At 37.7% G+C, this 23,416-nt stretch overlaps 1 pseudogene; it reads left to right on the forward strand.

Annotated features, from left to right (window-relative positions):
* Positions 1-8,841: 8,841 nt before the first annotated feature.
* Positions 8,842-9,709, forward strand: LOC118653333 (annotated as a pseudogene).
* The last annotated feature ends 13,707 nt before the right edge of the window (positions 9,710-23,416 follow it).

Here is a 23,416-nt window from a genome sequence, read left to right on the forward strand (position 1 = left end):
TGAAATCAGTAAATAAATATTTTTTAAAAAAAGAAAGTAACTTCACATTTGCTGAAGATAGGCTGAGGCCAGGGCAGAATGAGTCAGTAAGAACTCTCTGAGCTGTATTTTTCAAATAAGAATTTACTTGATAATTTATCAACTAGACAATATGTGGAGTGAAAGACAGAGCTCGCACATCCAAATTCATTTTGTAGTAACATTTGCAATTGTGATTAAGGAGAGATGTACTGAAGTAAATTCCTATTTGCTTAGGAAATGACAACACGTGATTTACATTTGTTAATTTCTTAAGTGTTAGTGAAATATGTATTGGTCCACTAATAAACATTTGCAGAATATTTTCCACAAATTCAGTAACATCTTTTCTGTATGGTATCCCTATTTTTATCTTAAATGTGACAAATTATATAAAAGATGAGATTCCTCATCTTTAGTGTAGTCTTCAAGTTTCTTAGTATATTAAGTAAAACTTTATCCAAAGGTCTTTTAAATCTCTTTCTAATTTCACTAAGATCTGAAACGCGATTTTTAGGATCTTTCCACTTTATTAAATTGGCTTTGGAAGGGAATCAATATTTTAAAATGGTTTCTTTCCCTTTTGTAATGTTAGAATAAAACAAAGGAAGTGTTGAGATCTTCTTTTTTTCACCTTTAGGTTTCTCATGACTCTCATAGCATTCCAGTTTCCTAAACCCTTAATTGAAGGACCATTCTAGGCACTGTACTATGATCATAGAGCTTCATAAACTGGTGTAATTGAACAGACTTCTTGTGTGGTATTTGCTCCTTAAGGAAAACTTGCTCTTTCTTGTTCAGCTTATTTTCACATGAAGGGGTATTTGAGAAGCAGCATATGTCTTTTTTTCTTTTTTTGACAGCTTTTTCTTTATCTTCTCCTTTAGATTTCTCCTTCTCTTTCCCCTCACCCTCCCTTCTTTCTCCTTCTCCATTATTATTATTATTATCATTATTATTATTAAAAGGATCTAGATCCTACCCCAGTAAGACTGACTACAATAAAGGTGTCATCAACATCCCCATGGCCACAACATAAGGAAATCCAGCCCAAATTAAAAGCCATCATCTTCTAGAGCAGTGGCTCTCAACCTTCCTAATGCCGAGACCCTTTAATACAGTTCCTCATGTTGTGGTGACCCCCAATTTCATTGTTACAAATTGAACATAATTAAAGCATAGTAATTAATCACAAAAACAATATGAAATTATATATGTAATTAAGATGGTCTTAGGCGACCTCTGTGAAAGGGTCGTTCAACCCCCAAAGGGGTCAAGACCCATAGGTTGAGAACTAGTGTTTCATTTCTTTGACCTACACCTAGATATTTTTCTTTCTCATTTAAGTCTACAAAGGTGCCCAGCTGGTATTGCTCAGTGGTTGAGCATCAACCTATAACCAAGAGGTCACGGTTCAATTTCCAGTCAGGACACATGCCTGGATTGCAGGCTTGATCCCCAGTGTAGGACATGCAGGAGGCAGCCGATCAATGATTCTCTCTCATCTTTTATGTTTCTATCTCTCTCTCCCTCTCTCTTCCTCTCTGAAATCAAATATATATATATATATATGTTTTTGTGTTTTTTAAAGGCAACCTTCTTCACTTTTATATCTTTCTAAGATCCTAGGAACGTAAGTCTCTAGTCTATAAATTCACTCATTTGATGTAATTTATATGTACAGCATACAAATACAGTGGTATCAAAAATCAGAAAAGAATAGTCATTATATGTTAGGATCAGATATCATTTAGAGCTACAGTGAACCCTCCAGATTTTTACCAGCCATTTTATTTTATTGCTGAGGAAATTAAAGATCTGAGGAGTTATGCAGCCCGTTCCAGGATACACAATAACGTGCACGTACCGAGTTAGAACAATGATATCTCCACTGTCATTTGGTGTTTCTGCTACCACCCCACAGTGATCTCACCTACATAACTAGCCATAGTAACAGTATAATGAAACTGTATTTGGAAAAGGAGAATTAAGATTATGTTGATGATGGTAGTTATGTTACTAATTGCCTGCTTGGATATGCGATTCCTATTTTCTTTTATGCAAATTACCATAATAGACAGAATACAAAGCACTTAAACAGATACAGTTGATGTCTGGGAGGAACTTATAAGGAAGAAATTACCATGAGTATTATATAAATAACTTCCAGAAATGTACCCAATTATGGACCATTTTCAAATGAGGAAAGTAAGCATTCGCTTTATAAAAAAAAAAAATGACTACCAAGGTTTTCTTTGGTTTGAAAAAGAAGGAATCACAGGAGGTTCAAGAAAAGTTGAATATGCCCTTTTATTTTTGTTTTAAGGAGAATAAAAATTTTCAGTGATGACTGCTATGTAAACTTTATAATGTAGAAAGTCATAAAGGCATAGGAATTCTTAGAGAGAATCCAATAAAATGGTAATTCAACAGTGAACTCCATTTATTGCATTCTTATTTTGTGACAGATGTTTCCTGGCTCTGGTGTTAGAAGGAAATAAGACCCAGTTTCAGATCTTTAGAACTTCAAAGTCTAGTTGGGAGACTATTATTGAAATTAACTCATATAATTTAGTAATCTAGTTACTGCAATGTAGATAGAAAACATGATACAGAAGTACAAAAAATGGAAGTAGTTTACTCAACCCATTAATGTCAAGAAAGGCCCTGCAAAGGAAGTGGTGATTAATATTGTTGTCAAAAAGTAAGAGTTTACCATAGAAATGGGGGGAATATTACATCCCAACAGGGGAAGCAGTCTGCTTGATGGTATTAGGGATGGGAACATCAAACAATATAGTATGTTTGAGCAAGGGCAAAATTTTTCCCTCCTGGGTTATGTTAAGAATGTTACAGGAAGGCCCAGCTGCTGTGTCCCAGTGGTTGAGTGTCAACCTATGAACCAGGAGGTCAAGGTTGGATTCCTGGTCAGGGTACATGCGCAGGTTGCAGGCTTGATCCCCAATGGAGGATGTGCAGGAGCGGATCAATGATTCTCTCTCATCATTGATGTTTCTATCTCTCTTTCCCTCTCCCTTCTTCTCTGAAATTAATAAAAAAGTATATATTTTTTAAAAAAGAATGTTACAGGCGGAGAGGATGTAGAATTAGACAGAGATCAGTACGTGGAAAGTCTTGCTCTACATATGCATCAAGCAACTTTTGTGGCAGAAAGAGACTTGACTTTGGGTGGTGAGTGCATGATGAAGTATGCAGATGACAGGTTATAGAGCAGTACATCTGAAATCTATATGGTTTTTATAAAATATATTTTTATTGATTTCAGAGAGAGAGGGAGAGGCAGAAACATCATAGATGAGAGAGAATCATGGATCAGCCACCTCCTGCACGCCCCCTAGTGGGGATCAAGCCTGCGACCCAGGCAAGTGCCTTTGACTGGAATCGAACCTGGGACGCTTCGGTCACGCTCTCCAGGGGTGGGCAAACTTTTTGACTCGAGGGCCACAATGGGTTCTTAAACTGGACCGGAGGGCCGGAACAAAAGCATGGATGGAGTGTTTGTGTGAACTAATATAAATTCAAAGTAAACATCATTACATAAAAGGGTACGGTCTTTTATTTCAATAGTTTTATTCATTTCAAATGGGCCGGATCCGGCCCTTGGGCCGTAGTTTGCCCACGGCTGCAGCCACTGAGCCAAACCAGCCAGGGCATGAAACCTGTATGGTTTTATTAATCAATATCACTTTAACAAATTCAAATAAAAAGAGAAAAATATACATATGGGTGGACAAAAAAAGAAATGAGCATATCTGGGTTTGTTTGGGTGAAATCTGTTGAAGCAAAAACTCAGGATCATGAAATATATATATATATATTGCAATGAAAAGTTAATACTTTAGGAAAGACAGAAAGTCACCCACAATTGCATCATCATTTACTTTGACTTTTTTGAAAGGTAGTGACATCAGACTTTCCTCTACATGCTCCTCCTCAACTCATGTTTCCTTGAATCCCGCCAACGACAACAACTGTTCTGCCATCATGCCCATAACTTTGTGACCCGAGGAGATAAGAAGCTTTTAAAGTAATCCCTCGGGGACCCAGGCAGTTTGGCTCAGTGGGTAGTGTCAGCCTGTGGACAGAAGAGTCCTGGGTTCAATTCAGGTCATGGGCACATACCTAGGTTGCAGACTTGATCCCTGGCCCTGGCCAGGGAGCATGTGGGAGGCAATCATCAATGTGTCTCTCTCATATCGATGTTTCTATCTCTCTGTCTCCCCCGCTCCTTTCTACTCTCTCTAAAAATCAATGGGAAAAAAATATCCTTAGGTGAGGATTAGCCAAAAAAATAAAAATAAAGTAATCCCTCAGCAAATAACAATGCAGCCAGGAAAAGAGAAAGGGCCAAAAATGTATGTTGAATGGGAAGCTCTGTGTAAATTGAGGAAAAATGAGGAAAAGGGAGATGCAGCAATTTGTTTGAATGAGACTAGGGGACTAGGACCTAAACTAAGACCCTCAGAGCTGTATTTTAGATTAAAAGTACAATGTAACAGTAATTTGAAGCAAGGCGAGTGGAGCAAAATATAATAGAGTCCAAATTGACTGTGCCTTTTCATAAGCAAAGGTCATAAACTAGTGGCATTTTCTTTATAATAGGAGCTCTATAGGGAATCTAAGATCAATGCTGGATATAGATTTACTTGCATTAAACATGCTGATTGTACACTATTTTTGAAAGGTTAAGAAAAGATTTGAGGATCCTAATGCAATGGAAAGTGTTTGCTTGATTTCTTTTTTAATCTGACTAGATTGACTCAAACCCTAGACTGAATCTGTAAGGTAATAGTTGTAGCAGACACAGTTGGTGTCCCACTCATATACTCTCATCATTGCCATCTTGGTTAATATCTGTAGACTTTAAACTGTCAGCTCTTGAACTTATGATGGTTTTTTTTTGGGGGGGTGGCAATTTTATTATTATTTATTTCTTGACACTATTATAGATCTCCCCTATTTCCCCCCACTTTGCCCACAAATGGAGGCATCTTTTTTGCAAGCAAATATGTCATTTAAGTCCACAGACAGTCAAATGGTTAAAAAGCACCCAATAATGGCCCGACCAGCTTGGCTTAGTGGTTGAGCGTTGACCTATGAACCAGGTCATGGTTCGATTCCCGGTCAGAGCACATGCCCAGGTTGTGGTCTCAATCCCCAGTGTGGGATGATATGAATCAATACCACCCTAACAAATTTTTAAAAAAGAAAAATATACACATGGGTGGACAAAAGAAGAAATGAGCATATCTGGGTTTGTTTGGGTGAAATCTGTTGAAGCAAAAACTCAGGATCATGAATCATATATATATTGCAATGAAAAGTAATACTTTAGGAAAGACAGAAAGTCATCCACAATTGCATCATCATAAACTTTGACTTTCTTGAAAGGTAGTGGCATCAGACTTTCCTCTACATGCTCCTCAACTCATGTTTCCTTGAGTAACTGATCAATGATTCTCATCATTGATGTTTCTACCTCTCTCTCCCTCTTCTTCTCTGAAATCAATAAAAATATATTTTTAAAAAGTACCCAATTTCATAAAATCACATAAAAAGAGGACAAATGGGCACCATCTGGTGACTATAACCTAACATAGTCTAACACTTTACCAATATACACTGAGTGGCCAGATTATTATGACTGGCCAGATTATTATGACCACCCCCATCAGTACAATGAAGTGAATTAGTTATGCAAATAATAATAATAATAAAATCTTGAGAGTATTTGCTTAGGAAGCTTTCAATATTCAGTACTTTTGGAAGTGTCAATGAAGTACTGATGGGGTGGTCATAATAATCTGGCCGGTCATAATAATCTGGACACTCAGTGTACTTTAATGAATATAGTTTTAATTAGCTGCTACCCCACATCACTACAAAAGTTAGCAGCTTGCAAGAACCATTATTTTATTATCTCTTATGGTTTCTGTATGTCGGGAATTTAGGGAAGAGCTACTTTGGGTGGTTCTGGCTCGGGATCTTTAATATGGCTGCAGTCAGACAATGACTGAACATGGAATAGCACGGTACTGAACCTAGGGACTGCCCAGGTATCTGTCATTCCTCATGGAATCTCTGAGCTTCTCCATGTAGTCTCTACATGGGCTAGTTTGGGCTTCTTTGTAACTATCAGACTGCTATGGTGGGTTGTTTCATTTTGTTTTGTTTGTCTCTGGGGCTTGGCTTGCAGCTAGGCCGCAGGCCAAAAGTGATGGGCAACTAGTAACTCCCAGAAACAGCCCTTACCCAAAAAATGATGGGAGTCAGTGTATAAATATCCCACTTTCCATCTCTCTCAATCGGGATAAGTCTGAGATGTGTGTCTTTGGGAGAAATAAGCTGTATTCATCTACAATGGTAAGTCGCTTAATAATCACCTTCTGTTGTCTGACTTCCTTTTCCTGTCTCATTTCCTCAGTCTTTCACTGTTATCTCCTTAATCTCCAAATTAAATTATTTTCACTCAATCCTTAGACTCAGGGTCAGCGTCTGATGGAACTCAAACTATAACTATAGGATTTGCTTATAATGAGACATATCAAAGGAAGAATATAGTGGTACTTCATTATAAATTTTCTGTAGTAAACATGGAGAAACATATGTCAAGTTGTATGAAATACCTAAGAACAAAGATTATGGTAGGTTGAGTAACTTATTTATGAAGTATCTACAGGCAAGTCATAAAGAAACAATAAATACAATATCTGCCATTATAATTATCACAATGTATAAAAGCTTCATTTTCATCTTTAATTTACATTTTTTATGAACTAATGTCTAGTCTTGTTTTTATCTTAAGGTGTAAAATCAATGTTGGTATGAGTTTTGTAGATTACTATAACTTCTATTTAATTAATCCATTATCAAAATTGTGCATATCTGTTTTGAATATTTGTATCAGTTGGCTTTTGCTGCATAGTAAACCACTCCAAAACTTAGTGGCTTAAGACAAGAACCAGTTAGCTCACAATTCTGCAAACCACCAGTTGAGGCTGGGCTACGCTGGGAAATTCTTCTGGTTTCAGCTGGGCTTCTTCATGGGTTTCTGATCAGCTGGCAGATTAACTGGGAGCTGCCTGGCTTTCAGTGACCTTTGCTAGGATGACATTTTTCTGTTCCACATTCTCCAGAGGCTAGCTTCTATTGTTCTTGTGGCTGGGACAGGGTTTCAAGAGAAAGCAAAGATTTTTTTTCTTTTAAGAGAAAGAAAAGTTTTCTTTGAAGCCTAAACTCAGAAATAGCACAATGTAACTTCTACCACATTCCATGGGTCAAAGTAATAAGGGGAACAGCGCAGATTCTAGATTTGGGATAATCAACTGCATCTTCTAATGGGAGAAACATCAAAGTGAGTTTGCAAAGAGTAAGTATTCAGGAAGGGGAGCATAATTGAGCCTCTATTTTTAATCTGTTTACACAATACCAAATTAAAATTAAATGATGATCAACAGAAAAAATGGAAAAAAGGAAGCAAAAATATGTTTTGTGTATATTTCAAAATTGTATCTTATAAAAGTTATATATTAGTTATAAAACAATACAAAATATTTACCAAAATGAATCATAAATGTGAGATATTTTTCTATGAATACTTTTGGAAGTACCTAGGGAGGGCAGTGTTAGCCAAAGTTAAGAAGAATGAAAACCCTTAACGCAGGCTTTGATCTCAATTATCTACAAGTTATTAATGATCAATGTGGAACCAACCATATTTGTTATGAATAAAATGCCATTTAGAATCACTTTGAATATATACTATGTGTCTAAAGGATTATTTTCTTTTAAGAGCCAAATCTTAACCTCTGAAAAAGATGAAAATAGAGTGGAAATGGTGACAGGTCCTTAATTCTGATAGAACTCTAAGGTACTCTCTAATTATAATTCCAATTGGCCTATTACAGTAGGAACAAAAATATTGATTTTATTCATGCAGCTCATTATCTCTCTCTTCTCTATTAATATGAATGACTGAAGTTTGCAGTTTTCCCAATTTCTCAAAACATATTCTGGACATGGAAGGAGGGTCAGTTTAGCCTTAGCATTCCTAAACTAGCCATGCTAAATCAAAACTCTATAGCTAAGGTGAAAAAGTGGGAATGATGGGGTATTTGTAATAGTCATTTAACTTTTGAAATATAAAAGCATTTTGGACTTTTCTTTATTTCCTATTATGCCACAGATAAATATGTAGATGTTGGAAAATAAATACTTTCTTTAAGTCACACAGAGTCTCCAGTAATAGGAACCCCCCATCCCCCACCAACACACACACATATACACTAGTTTCACATAGTGATCTTTCTGTTAGGCATTCTGTAGTATGTTGATGCCAGTAAAATCTATAATAATAAAAGTGTAATATGCTAATTAGACCAGACAACTAAACGACCTTCCAGACAACCTTCCAGACGTCCTTCCAGACGACCTTCTGGATGAAGCCGGAACTGCAAGGGTCAAGACAAGCCACCGTGGCTGTGAGGGCCAAGGCCCTTGCATTAATTTCATGCATCGGGCCTCTAGTATTTTTATAATATGAGGTGAACTTCCTCCTAGAAAATTGGAGAGAAAAATATGATTATTAGGTGGATAAGAAGTCAGTCATAATAATAATAGATGCCATTTACTGACTACTATCCACAAAGGTCACAGAGCTAGAACATGGGAATATAGGGTCTCTGGGCCTCCCAGGTGGGGATTCTGTGTCTGCACCCACCCGACCACTGCCCACATTCCCAGCTGGGTGGTGGTCCCGGGGCAGTCTGGGCAATCCATGGGCAGCAAGCAGTGAGGGTCACAATGACAGATGATGTCGAGTAGCAGCACAAGGACCTGGAGGCTCTGGAGTTCATCTACCCAGATTTCTTTACAGTATTAGCAAAAAATGCTCCCAGCTTCACCATTACTATGACATCTACGTATTCTCCCAGCAAAATCTAGAAGATAATGATGTCTCAGGCATTTGAAATTCTTAGCATTACAAGCAGAAGAAAACCTTGGTATGGTGAGGATCTTTACTTTAGTGACAGCTGTGCAAGAAAATTAAATGATAGAGTGGATCAAATTTAAAAACCAGAAGCAAAAAGAAAGAAAAAGAGCAGAAGAAACTGAAAAACAATTATTTTATGGCACTCCTGATACAATTGGGAATTTCTTAAGTTGGAAAGCAAAGTCTGATGCAGAACTCTTGGAAATTAAAAAAAAAAAAAGTGAAAGTAGAAGAACAAGCAAGAAAAAATAAATTAAGCCATAGCCGGTTTGGCTCAGTGGATAGAGCATAGGCCTGTGGACTGAAGTGTCCCAGGTTTGATTCTGGCCAAGGGCACATGTCTGGTTGTTGGCTCGATCCCCAGTGGGGGGCATGCAGGAGGCAGCCGAACAATGATTCTCTCTCATCATTAATGTTTCTATCTATCTCTCCCTCTCCTTTCCTCTCTGAAATCAATAAAAATATGTTAAAAAAATAAAAAAGAATTTAAGTGGAAAACAGCTCTTTGAAACAGACCATAATGTTGACACATCTGATACTCAGTTCTTAGAGGATGCTGGAAATACTGTGGAGGTAGATGAGTCTGTGTTCCAGGAAATGGATGACTTGGGGCTGGAAGATGATACGGATGATTCAGAATACAATCCTGCTGACCCAGAAAGTGACATGACTGATTAATGGACTATCCCCGCCTGCAGAGAGGCTTGACTGCCACCGCAACTGTGGCAATGCTGGCAGACTGTTGATTTTCCTTTTTTTTTTCCTAAGAAAAAATAATTTTCAAAACAATATTCTTCTGACAGCTTTCATCATTGAACTTAATGAGCTGACCTTAAATTTTCAAATAAAAAAAAGAAAATGGGGCTACAATAGAATTAATAGTGTATTCAGTTGGTGTTACCCACAGTAATCAGAAATCTTTAAAAAAAATCCTTAAGCATCTAAAGATAATTTATATTGGAAGAATGGAACCTTTTCATTTGTTTAGAAATTTTGAATTCCTTTTTCATTGAGATGATAGGTTTTGTGTATATTAAAAAGATTACTTTTCATCTCTTAAAATTTGAAGAAAAAACAAAAGCACTTATGCTTTTCCTATGCTTCAAACATCCTCTCTGGCCTTTCCCCTTTACCTTCTTTTTAAAATATATTTTATTGATTTTTTACAGAGAAGAAGGGAGAGGGATAAAGAGTTAGAAACATCGATCAGCTGCCTCCTGCACACCCCCTACTGTGGATGTGCCTGCAACCAAGGTACATGTCCTTCACTGGAATTGAACCTGGGACCCTTCAGTCTGCAGGCCGACACTCTATCCACTGAGCCAAACCAGTTAGGGTGCCCCTTTACCTTCTTACTTTAGAAAAACCAATGAATAAAATCCCCAGTGTAGTCAAGTATTCTCATTGCTTGACAAGAACATAACTAAACACTAGTTTTGAGATCTATAAGAGCACATGGGACAAACAGTGGATCAATAGGTAAATATCTATATATTTGTTTTTTTACACTTATCCATTATTTCTGTATATACGAACACACATTCACATAGATAGACAGAGGAGATTTTTTCTTAATGTTTTTGCTGTATTATATTTTCTGTATGATTTATTTTAAAACTTTCTATTATTGGATATTTAATAAAAGAGTGAATTAATTTCTGACATCTGTATATTGCTTGATTATTTCTTCTTGGGGCTGAAGGCAAGAGAAGGCAGTCAAGGAAAGCAACATAGAATGAAGAAATGCAATTTGGTTCTGCCAAAGAACCATCATTGATTGTGATAGATGAGATTTTGTTTCTGTTTTCAATTGTACTAACTTCTGTCAAAGTAAACATTCGGGATCATCATATATGAGTATGAAAAGAAGTAAACTTAACATTTTGAACTTGATCCTATCAAATTACAGAATATAAATGATATATTTCTGAAGGGGAAAAATGGTAAAGTTAAAAGTTTCTCCCAAATATCTTAGCATCTATAATTCAGAACTTCCACAACTACAACATAATTCATTTTCTACAAACCCATAGCAAAAATAGCAAATCTTGTTCTGCATACTTACAGGCTTCCTATCTAAATAACATCAGTAGCAGTTCTACAGATGACCTCATTTTGAGAACTGACTTGAAATATTAAACTGTAGAAACTGCAAACAACTCCCAGCATCCCAAGTGATACATACAAGTGTGAGCTGAGTGGTTGAGTAGAAGGGGATATGACACACTGTTTTTGAATATGTCTACACCATTGCACAAATTATGACCTCTATCACTGCAGTGTTTCTGACTATTGGTTAAGGGAAAGCAATCATTCTGGTAGTTTAAATTCTGTAAATATAGAAATACTTTAACAACATGAAGTAGTTGGACAAGTCGTCAGTAACTTTAGACATTATGATGACAAATGTTTGGTTTGTTGATCATTTCTTTTCTTACTGTAAAATAGAAGATATGACCATCAGAAGATTTAGCTTTGTCAGAACCGCTGTGGGCTTTATAAAGGAATAAGAATTAGAATTTTACATATATACATACATATATATATATATATATATATATATATATATATATATATAGTTGGTTTGTTTGTTTAATCCTCACCCGAGGATATTTTTTTCTTTTTTTTAAAATATATTTTATTGATTTTTTACAGAGAGGAAGGGAGAGGGAGAGAGAGTTAGAAACATCAATCAGCTGCCTCCTGCACACGCCCCACTGGGGATGTGCCCGCAACCAAGGTACATGCCCTTGACCGGAATTGAACCTGGGACCCTTGAATCCACAGGCTGATGCTCTATCCACCAAGCCAAACCGGTTAGGGCCCGAGGATATTTTTCAATTGATTTTTAGAGAGTAGAAGAGAGAGGGAAAGACAGAGAAATATCGATGTGAGAGAAGCACATGGATTGGTTGCCTCCTGCATGAGTCCTGACCAGGGCCTGGGCTGGAGAGGAGCCTGCAACCACAGTAGTGCCCTTGACCAGAATCAAACCTGGGACCCTTCTTCAGTCTGCAGGTCAATGTTCTATCCACTGAGCCAAACCAGCTAGTGCTAGAACTTGATATTATATAACTATTAGAGGCCCAGTGCACGAAATTCTTTCATGGGGGAGGGTGTCCCTCAGCCCAGCCTGCACCCTCTCACAATCTGGGACCCCTCAGGGGATGTCCAACTGCCAGTTTAGGCCTGATTCCTTCAGTCGGACATCCGGCAGTCAGACATCCCTCTCACAATCTGGGACTGCTCGCTCCTAACTGCTCACCTGCCCGCTCACTCCTTACTGCTGGGCTAGCAACGCTGCTGTGGAGGCAGGAGAGGCTCCTACCACCGCAGCTGCGCTCACCAGCTGTGAGCCCTGCTTCTGGCTGAGCAGCTCTCCAGGTGTGGGAGCGCACTGACCACCAGGGGGCAGGTCCTATGTTGAGGTCTGCCCCTTGGTGGTCAGTGCATGTCATAGCGACCAGTCATTCCAGTCATTCTGTCATAATGGTCACTTAGGCTTTTATGTATAGAGGTGGAACATCAAATAATTTCCCAAGTAATATGTAGACCCCTGAATGTTGATATGATCCCCTCTCAAAAACTAATGTATAAAATGCATTAGGCTCATGGTTTCTTTGTTTTTTTAAAGCCTGATTGATTCTTCACTCCTTTTCCATACAGAGCTTTCCAAATTCCAGGTTTGCCTCCAGAAATAACTATGGATGCATGGAATGTGGTGTCTGCATCCACTCAAATTGTGCTGTTTGTGGTTCAGTCATAAACATGAATGAAGGCAAATCTGAACTTGGTGAAATCTACATTTGTAGCCAGAAATTAATGAATCTAGACTAGCCTCCTTTTATTTTAACCTAGCCCAAACTTCTAAAACCTTTTTCTTTTCACTAGTTATCTACTTCATACAGCTAGGTTTTGTTTCCTAAAATTCTTGATAGGAACAGTCAAATCCATGGATGTGTCTATCCAGGTTGCTACTAGAAATAATAAGTATAGATCATTTTCCTAATATATATCAGCAAAAATAACCAAAGCTATGAAAATAATACAGCTGTATTCAATTATATCAAGCAGGAAGTCTCACTGTTTTCATTCAGACTATATAAGTCATTTAATGATTACTTGTATCCTTTTCCCAGCCATAAACATGATTCTGATTCTCTCTAGATTGAAATGCTCCTTGGGAAATTTCCTTCAGTGAGCCCCAATCCAATCCCTTTTCAGAAACAATCAATTTCCTTTTCTTTTCTCCCTTTCTAAACATTTTTATGGACCACAGTGACACAAGGATACATGCAAAGGGTTTTCCTGTTGCTATCATAGCTCATGGAAGATGTAATTTGATGTATGTATGTAGTGTTGGGAATTGAGAGTCATTTAATGGTTTCTGGAGATAATCCCATTTGAATTTGTATAGGATGCTCTCCTAAATCCAGTTTTTTATGGTTCGTGATTACTTTACAATGCCTTTTTATACTTTGTTTACCAAATATTTTTACAACAGGTGTAACCTTTTTTTTTTTCTAAATACTTGCTACTTGAATTGTGGAACACTCACCAGGAACATCAAAATTTCCTAAAATTGTTAGAAATGTCGACTCTCAAACCTTGCCCAGACTTACTGAGAATCTGTGTTAAAAACAAACAAACAAAAAACCTCCTCAACTGATTCATATAATATGCATATTAAAGTTTGGGAAACACTGTTCAAAAATATTTTCTAAAAGGAAAAACAAATTTTTATCCTATTTTGCTTTTGATATACTCACTACTCTTCTTTTTTTTCCTACTCACTACTCTCTTTCATCTTTGACTAGATGCTAACTCTTCAAATTACTTGAAACATTTGCTAGTTTTCTTGCTTCTTGTAGACAGACACCAAATTAAAAAGTTATCATCTCCACACAAATACTTTTTCTACATTTACATTTGGCATTTTATTTTCTGGGTCTAGAGCTGCACGCTCACATACAGTAGGCACCAGCCACATGTAGCAATTTAGAGTTAAATAAACTAAGATATAAATTAAGCCTGGCCAGTGTGCTCAGTGGTTGAGCATTGACCTATGAACCAGGAGGTCAAGGTTTGATTCCTGATCAGGGCACATGCCCAGGTTGCAGGCTCGATCCCCAGTGTGGGGTGTGCAGGAGACAGCCAAACAAAGATTCTCTCTCATCATTGATGTTTCTATCTCTTTCACCCTCTCCCTTCCTCTATGAAATCAATAAAAATATTTTAAATACAAATTAAATTTCAGTTCCTCAATCACTGTAGTCGTATTTTAAAGTACAGATTGAATATTGGATAGTTCAGATATTGACCATTTACATCATCACAAAGAGTTCTACGGGACAGCAGTTGTTTAGAGACTACTATATTCCAAGTTAGGCTTTGAAATGGTCAGTTTCAACACCTTCTGGATCAGACTGGCAGCTTCAGTGAACCAGGATAACCAGTTGAAAGAGAAAATCTATTTAACTCAAGGGATTATTCCCAGTGCACTTGGTCTATTTCTGAAATATCAAACTATTTCATGTAGGTTAGAAGTGTAAGAAGAAAAGTAAAATAAAATGCCTCCTCTTCTCACATTCCTCTACCACAATGGTTCCTAACGTGGGGCACATGCACCACGAGGGGGGAGCAATTTGATTTTTAAGGGGGCAATTTGAGAATGGGTTCTTAACAGTGAATATTTTGCATTTCTTATGGTTCTAGGGGCCTCATGTACAGTATATAAATATATATTGTGACATATTTATGCATTTCAGCTCTCTATTATATGTTTTGAAACTTTATTTGCTATGTTTTCATATCACTTCATATTATTATTATTTTTTTAACAATTTCTAGTGATTTCTTCCTCAGTGCTTCAGCTGTCCTTTCATTCTTTTATTTTTCTCTTTCATGGATGCCATGTTCTTTGGAAGTTTGTTTAGATAAAGTGAATGGCCTTTTAGGCTTCCTCCAAGTGAACAGGAGTCACTTTTTGAATAATCAGAATTATATGTCACAGGGGGACATCAGGATTTTAGAGATGCTTAGGTGAGGCGTGGCCAAAATAAGGTTGGGAACACTGCTCTACCATTATATGGAGATCATAGCAAGAGCATCCTACTGGAATGGGGAACTTGGAAATGGGAGCAGAGGCTCCAGTTTCCAATCACTGAATGTGTGAGACCAGGTAAATTACTTAACGTGTCCGAGTTTGAGTGTATTTATCTATACAATCAGGATATCACATTTGGTGACCTTTAGGCTCCGGTCCGTTTCTGTAATTCTCAAGACCATGAATTAGAAACTTCTAGTGCAGCTACCCCAAATCAACCCATTATTACCATGGATATCGTTTAATGAGGGCTGTGCATTTGACATATATCAAACGCAAGTGCTAGGGTTATATATGATTTTTTGAAGTATCTGCTTTCAAAGAAATGATCATCTAGAGTGGTGGTCCATAAAGTGAGTGCTTACACCTCAGAGGAGACCAAGTTGATACACAAAACTAAAGGAATGATATGTTAAAATTACACTCTATATTCACTGTTTATTTAAACTTGGAAGAATTTTAAATAAAATTCTATTTAAATTTTATTTAAAATTCTTCCAAGTAGGATGCATATATGTGAGTGAAATATTTTCAAGGGATATTCTTATCAATATATATACATGTAAACATATGCAAAATAATGCATATGTTTATTAGAAGTACATGTTAAGAAAGTTTTAAAGTTTACCCAGCCAGTATGGCTCAGTGGTAGTCATGTTCGACCCATGAACCAAGAGGTTGCCGATTCGATTCCTGGTCAGGGCACATGCCTGAGTTGCAGGCTCAATCCCCAGTATGGGACATGTGGGAAGCAGCCAATCAATGTTTCTTTCATTGATGTTTCTGTGGCTCTATCCCTCTCCCTTCCTCTCTCTCTAAAATCAATAGTTTTTTAAAAAATTTAAGTTTTGGAGTGGGCTATCATAGAAGTTTGGAGAGCACTTGCTTAGAGGAGAGGTAGACAGGAAAATAATAATACAGAAGATGTGAGAAGAACTGCTTTAACAAGAAGATAGGATTCAATAAGTGCACAAAAGAGGGACCATAACAATGAGTGGGGGTCAGGGAAGGGCAGCTTTTCAGATGTAGTCCTTGACTTGAATCATCAAAGTGAGGTGCAAAGGTTGTCGGTAATGTAAGAACCAAACTTGTTCAGTGTGCCTGTGAGCTATATATAAGGGAGGGGTGAGCAATTAACCTGGAGAGGAGGCCATAAACCATAAACATATATTGTATAGTTTTCCAGAATAAAAGGAAGTTTCAATTTTAAAATGTTTCTCAGTGTTTCAGCTGTCACCTTTTCTTTGGTCAAAGTTAATTGTTTCTTAAATATTAATTTTATAAATTGGGATTACATCTATATGACTTTTGAATCATTTCCAAACTTCTACACAGAAGAAAGGGAACAGTGTGAAAACTTTGCAAGTTTCCATGTTTTATTAAACTTGTTCAAGTTTAGTGCAAACACTGAAGAAAACTTGAGACCTCTGGAAATTTCTAAGACTTTTCCAAATGCTTCCAAACATAGATGTATTCTAAACAGTAGGCATTCATCATGGTTAATCTTTCTAATTCCAGTGTTTAGCATTATTTTTATTTTTACCCTCATTTTTATTATTTTTGCAATCCTAATGTTTAGAGAATAAGAGCTAACTTGGGACTATGACCTTGATTTTTCTCAGGAAAAATTAGGATTTTTCTACACCATGTTATGTGACTTACATTTAAGAAAAATGATTGTATGTTTATAATACCAATACATATTTCAGTATATACCAATAAAATATAACTATTACCCAGAATAACTTTATTAACCTATTAATTTATTAATTACTATTAAATTCATTAATTTAACAATTGTGAAAATCAGGGAAATTTCAAAATAGATTTATGTTTAAATGATCTCATAAGAAGCTACATTTCCCTGGGAATATATTGCCTACTCATCTGAAATACTTAAGTTTATTTAAGGCGTAAGGGTACTAGATGGTTAACTTTTTTCTGCCAGACCATAAATAGCATAAGAAACACCATTGCATTTCCTGTTTTATTCCCTTCACTGCTTGTAGGCCTCTGGGCTTGGAAACTTAACTAAAAAATACATGATCACAATCAGATTAATACTTAAATTGCCTATTTTATTTATTTATTTATTTTTGGCTGATCAACATCAATTCACTCTTAGGTTTGTATTGCAGAGGAATTATATCTACCTAAAGACCCTGTTAGGAAATATCCACTACTGATTATTTCTAATTTTCAGGCATATTGAAAATAATATTAACCAACTCTAAATATTCTACTTATTAATAAGGTTCCATAAAGTTTACTTTAAACTGTAAGAAAGACATATGTATTGTAGACTATGAGTTCAAAAGTTGTATCAATTGTGAAATTGCATCTCAGCAGATTTCTTAAATAACTGGGAAAGTATTTTATTCTGAGTTCTGTCAACTTAGTTGAGCATGAAAAGCAACCTTTTTGTGATATTTTCTATTCATTAAATTCAAATAGCATAAAGAAAAATTTCCTTTCAGAAATTGTTAAAGAACAGTTGCAACTCTACTACTTCTATTATTGATTCCAGGAGTAGCAAAACTCCAAAAAAATGCTGATGAAGGAGAAATTCTTTACACCTTGCTTTATATGGCATATTTCCTTGTTTTTTCTCTATTCTACAAAATTGTTTGTAATATCAAAGCACTTTTTAATATATTTTATTGATTTTTTACAGAGAGGAAGGGAGAGGGATAGAGAGTTAGAAACATCGATGAAAGAGAAACATTGATCAGCTGTCCCCTGCACACCCCCTACTGGGGATGCGCCTGCAACCAAGGTACATGACATCCACAGGAATCGAACCTGAGACCCTTCAGCCAACGCTCTATCCACTGAGCCAAACCAGTCAGGGCTCAAAGCACTTTTAATTATGAAGCAGAAGAATGAAATGCTGCTTAATAGATTTCAGCTTTCTGTTAACAGTAGATGATATTTGGGAACCCATAAAATTTTATCCAATTCATATCTACATTGATGACACTTACCTTAGGTTACAAGCTCTAAAGAAGATGTGATCAGCTATGATGGACTTTAAAGTATAAATGAGCAATCACATTTTATTTTCATATAATATCTTAGGATGTTAAAAATAAATTTATATTTAATACAAAATGTTTATGACATACCATGGTCTGTCGCTTACTAGGTCATTACTCAAAATATGTTTTTTCACAGGTCCTTTGAAAAATTATGGTAACTCTTTTCAGCAATTTAACTGGGGTTCAGAGAAAATAAGGCAGAACAGTGAACAAATACATAGTAAAACACTATGTGGATATCTAAGCCAGATTTTCTGACTTCTAGTATAGTCAGGGCTACCTCTTTTCATTTGAATAGGTATTTAAAATTTAACTTTTCTTCCTTCCCAAAACTTTAAGTTCATCATAATTTGTGGATGCCATATATACAGACATATATAAGAAAATGTTACTCTCCTTGGCAAAAAATTAATAGATTAGTCAAGGGGATAAAGTACTTGGAATAAATGAGAATAGGTAGGTTTTACCTTTGAGTGTCTTGTGATTTGCTACATAACCTTGAGAAAGTTTCTTTTCTTTCTCTGTGCCTCTGTTTTCTTAGTTCTCCTTGTAAAATTCAGGTCTCCAGAAGCATAGAACAGAAGGCAGAATCTCAGAGGGAAGGTGGGGGAGGGTGAGTGGGTGGGAAGTGATCAACCAAAGAATTGTATGCATATATGCATAACCCATGGACACAGACAATGCGGTGGTGAGGGCCTGGGGCAGGGGATGGGGTGGGGAGGGGGCTAGTAGAGGAGGTCAATGGGGGAAAATGAGACGGAACATATGTAAAACTTTCAACAATAAAGATTTTAAAAAAATATCAGGTTTCTGCTACAATGATGCTGCAAAACAACTCCTAAATTTCAATGGCTTAAAACATTTTCTCTTGCTGACAGGTTTTCAGGTCAATCAGGTTGGCTTGGTTTCAGGCTGTGGGTTGGATCTAGGTCTCCACAAGTGTTTCATTCTGTGAGGAGCAGTTATTTTTGTGGCTCATGCACAGAAGGACAAGAGGCCAAGCCAAAGCACAGCAACACAGTTAAAGTTTTCATTGGCGTCACATCTACTCACTATTCATTCATTATCCAGAGCGAGTCATATGGAGAAGCTTAGAGTCAATGAGGCAGAAACATAAATTCCACCTCTTTTATTAACGGGCACTACACAATTGCACAGTAAAAGCATGTGTGAAAAATTTTATTAGAAGGAAGGAATGAAGAATTGGGAATAGCCCTAGCCCAGTAGTTCTCAACCTTGACTGCACATTAGAATCACCTGGGAATCTTTTTAAAATCCTGATTTCTGGGCCTCATCCTCCGGAAATTCTGTTTCTTTGTTACTAATGTTGTGGCCCCACCCCATAACAAAGAAACAGAATTTCCGGAGGACGAGGCCCAGAAATCAGAATTTTAAAAAGATTCCCAGGTGATTCTAATGTGCAGTCAAGGTTGAGAACTACTGGGCTAGCCAGTTTGGCTCAGTTCATAGAGCTTTGGCCTGCGGACCGAAGGGTCCTGTGTTCAATTCCAGTCAAGGGCACATACTTCAGTTGCAGGCTCCTCCCTGGCCCAGGCCTTGGGGGGGGGGGGGGCGTGCAGGAGGCAACCAATCGATGTGTTTCTCTCACATCGATATTTCTCTCTGTCTTTCCCTCTCTCTTCCACTCTCCCTAAAAATCAATGGAAAAATATCCTCAGGTGAGGATTAAAGAAAAAAAAGAATTGGGAACAATAATTAAATCTACTCCTTTCCTCTTCAGTCATTGGATATGTAGCTGTGCTTTCTTATATGAAAAGTTGTTTTAACCAACTTTATTTTAAGATGCCGCATACTACATGTAGCTTTAAAAATGATGTGAATATGTAAAGATCCTATAGTAGAACTATGGGTGTATTATTAGGCTAATAAAAAAGTACACCTTAGAAAAATATGTTTACTTGAACAAATGTTTTGTTTGAGTGATGAAACTATGGAAATGCCTTTTTTCTATTCTATAATACTCACATTTTATATATATATATATATATATATATATATATATATATATATATAGTAGTTTTAAAAAATAAAAAAGACTTTATCAAAATACATGTAAATAAAAGAGAGTGTCCAATTAAAAAAAAAGAAAAGAAAAATAGCCCAGATGGCGTGGCTCAGTGGTTGATCATCAACCTATGAACCAGGAGGTAACAGTTTGATTCCCAGTCAGGGTACGTGCCTGGGTTGTGGGCTCAAACACCAGTTGGGGGCATGCAGCAGGCAGCCAATCAATGATTCTCTCGATGATGTTTCTCTCTCTCTCCCTTCCTCTCTGAAATCAATACAAATATATGTTTACAAAAGAAAAATATGTTTTCTTTTAGAGGATTAAATTTCAAATCCATAATATGTGTCTCTGATAGCATTAATTATTCATTTTCTCAACAATGTCATTTTATTTACATTATTTCAAGAAGTAGAAATCTTACGGAAACCAAAGGATTATATGAATAGATATGATTTTTTATTTAGTTCTCTCTATCTCTTTTGGTAAATAGGGCATGCAGTTTTCTGGACAGTACATAAAGCAAAGCAATCCCGACTGGTACCAAGTTGGCAGACAATTTGATTTTAGTCCTGTCTGGAGATTGTTTGTGCATTCCCATACATTTCAGCTCTGATCCTCTAATGGTCATCTGTTATGCTGTGATTACATGGATGAACTGCAAAAGATCATTTGACTACATTGTCAAGTTAAGGGCACAGCATATGTACAAAAGGAACAATGTTACAACTCAAAATAAAATAGGCTGTGATTTACAATGAAGTTTGACACTTTAAAAATAATGCAAATACTCCACTTTAAAAAGCCTACCCATGAAAATATTCGAGGGAATACTTTTCTGCATTGTTGAAAATCTCAACAGATTGGCTAGATTCAAGATGCATTTGTGACCCTAGCCAGTTTGCTCAGTGGCTAGAGCATTGGCCTACAGACCAAAGGGTCCCAGGTTCAATTCCTGTCAAGGGCACGTACCTTGATTGCAGGCTCCTCCCCATCCTGGCCCTGTGGATATTTCTCTCTGTCTTTCCTTCTCTCTTACACTTTCTCTAAAAATCAATGGAAAAATATCCCCTGGTGAGGATTAAAAAAAAAAAAAAAGATGGGTTTGTGGACAGAAATACCTTTCACTCCTATAGTTAGTAATATTGAAGCTAGAAAGTGCTGAGAAGTCACATAATAGCTTTTATAGAACCTGATGGAGGTGAGGTTCGTGTGACATTTTTTCTACTCTACTAAGAGATGAAAAATTGCTTAGTCCAAGCTTTTCCAAGGAATATTATATTTCCTGGCTTGAAACACCATCACTGCCTTCAGTGCCTCCTTCCATCTATATACATAAAAGGCTAATATGCTAAGTGTCTCTCTGCCCGTCCAACCAGTCACTATGACATGCACTCACCACCAGGAGGCAGATGCTCAATGCAGGAGCCTCTGAGCTGCAGTGACTTGGCAGCGGTGGTTCTCAGATGATGCACCCCAAAACCAGAGAAGAGGGAGCCCGATTCCTTTCAGGGCCAACCGATTCTACTTTTGGCCATGGATTATGTTGTTGCTGGGGCATTGTCGGCCCTGAATCTGGTTTACTGCACACTTGTGTTTGCATTCCACACCCTGTACAACAGCAACTTTGCAGAGTGCCTTCTCATATTCCAGAACCCCTCAGGGGAAGTAAGAGAGCCGGTTTTGGCCCAATCCCCACAGGCCAGGCCGAGGGAGCCCACCTGCCAGAGGAACCCTGCTCACTCTGCAGACACTGGTGAGGGACTGAGGGAGGTTGGCTCCAGGGCATGTCTGGCCCATCTAGCCCAGTCCTGCCACACCAGCCACCTTCTAATGCATTTCTTTCAATGTGCACAAATCTTTGCACTGGGCCACTAGTGTAATAATAATCAAAGATAAAATTTGACAGAGATCCAGTGATTCTCCAATAATAGATACAAGAGATTGAGCCTAAATCCAACCTCTTTTGGTATATAAGACTTGTTACCCTATTCCAGTGGTCACCAAGCTGCGGCTCGCGAGCCACATGCGGCTCTTTGGCCCCTTGAGTGTGGCTCTTCCACAAAATACCGACTACTGCGCATGGGCCACGAAGTTTCAATCGCACTGTACGTGCGCGCCCGCATGTGGTATTTTGAGCCACACTCAAGGGGCCAAAGAGCCGCATGTGGCTCATGAGCCACAGTTTGTTGACCACTGCCCTATTCTCTTCTGCTAGCTTTGTAGAAGCATGAGATACCTTTTTCACTCATGCTTTATCTGGAATGTAAACAAAGATTGCATACTTCCTAACCATGCCTTGCTTTTGATATCTCTATGTTCAGCTCCCATGCATAGGACCTTATGGACACAACCTAACATCTGAGTTCCTCTCAGAATCTTAAGGGCATTTCATTTTAATATGCTTCTTATCATTTTCTCATTGTTCACTATCACTTAGTGAGGTTTTTTAAAAATATTTTATTTTTCTAAATATCTTTTTATTGATTTCAGAGAGGACGGGAGAGGATGAGAGAGAGCTAGAAACATCAATGATGAGAGAGAATCATTGATCAGCTGCCTCCTGCATGCCCCCCACTGGGGATCGAACACACAACCTAGGTACGTGCCCTGACCCAGAATCATACCCAGGACCCTTCAGTCTGCAGGCTGACACTCTATCCACTGACCTGAACCAGCCAGGGCTAGTGAGGGTTTTTTAGATGATCTAAGTGCTTTCCATGCATCATACCACATGTACTATCTACTAGTTAATTGACCTCTGCCTAATTATCTTCATCTGAAAATTGAAAATTATAGTGGTAACCATCTCCTGGGGTTGAATTGAATAAAATGATGGATGTAAAGTGCTTGGAAAAAAGTTCCCATCATATAGTAAACAATCCCATATAATAAAAGGCTAAGATGCAAATAGAACAGTGGAACAACCAGAACAACTGAACAACTGGTCGCTGTGACATGTGCTGACCACCAGGGGGGGTGTGTGGAACATGGTGGGCGATGGCCCTGGCGGGATGGTGGAGCAGATGAGCGGGGCCCCAGACCAAGGTGGGGCACTGGTCGCTGACATAGGGGTAAGCTTCTGGTGGTTACTGAAAATGCTGTGCTCCTGCATGCCGCAGCCCCACCTGGCACTCACACCTGCTGCCAGCGCCAGCCCCGCTCACACTCCCTACTGGTGCCCAGTGCCTGTCCCAATCACTCGGCGCCACAAC

Source organism: Myotis myotis, unplaced genomic scaffold, assembly GCF_014108235.1.
Source record: "Myotis myotis isolate mMyoMyo1 unplaced genomic scaffold, mMyoMyo1.p scaffold_m19_p_4, whole genome shotgun sequence".
In the NCBI taxonomy this organism is placed as follows: domain Eukaryota; kingdom Metazoa; phylum Chordata; class Mammalia; order Chiroptera; family Vespertilionidae; genus Myotis; species Myotis myotis.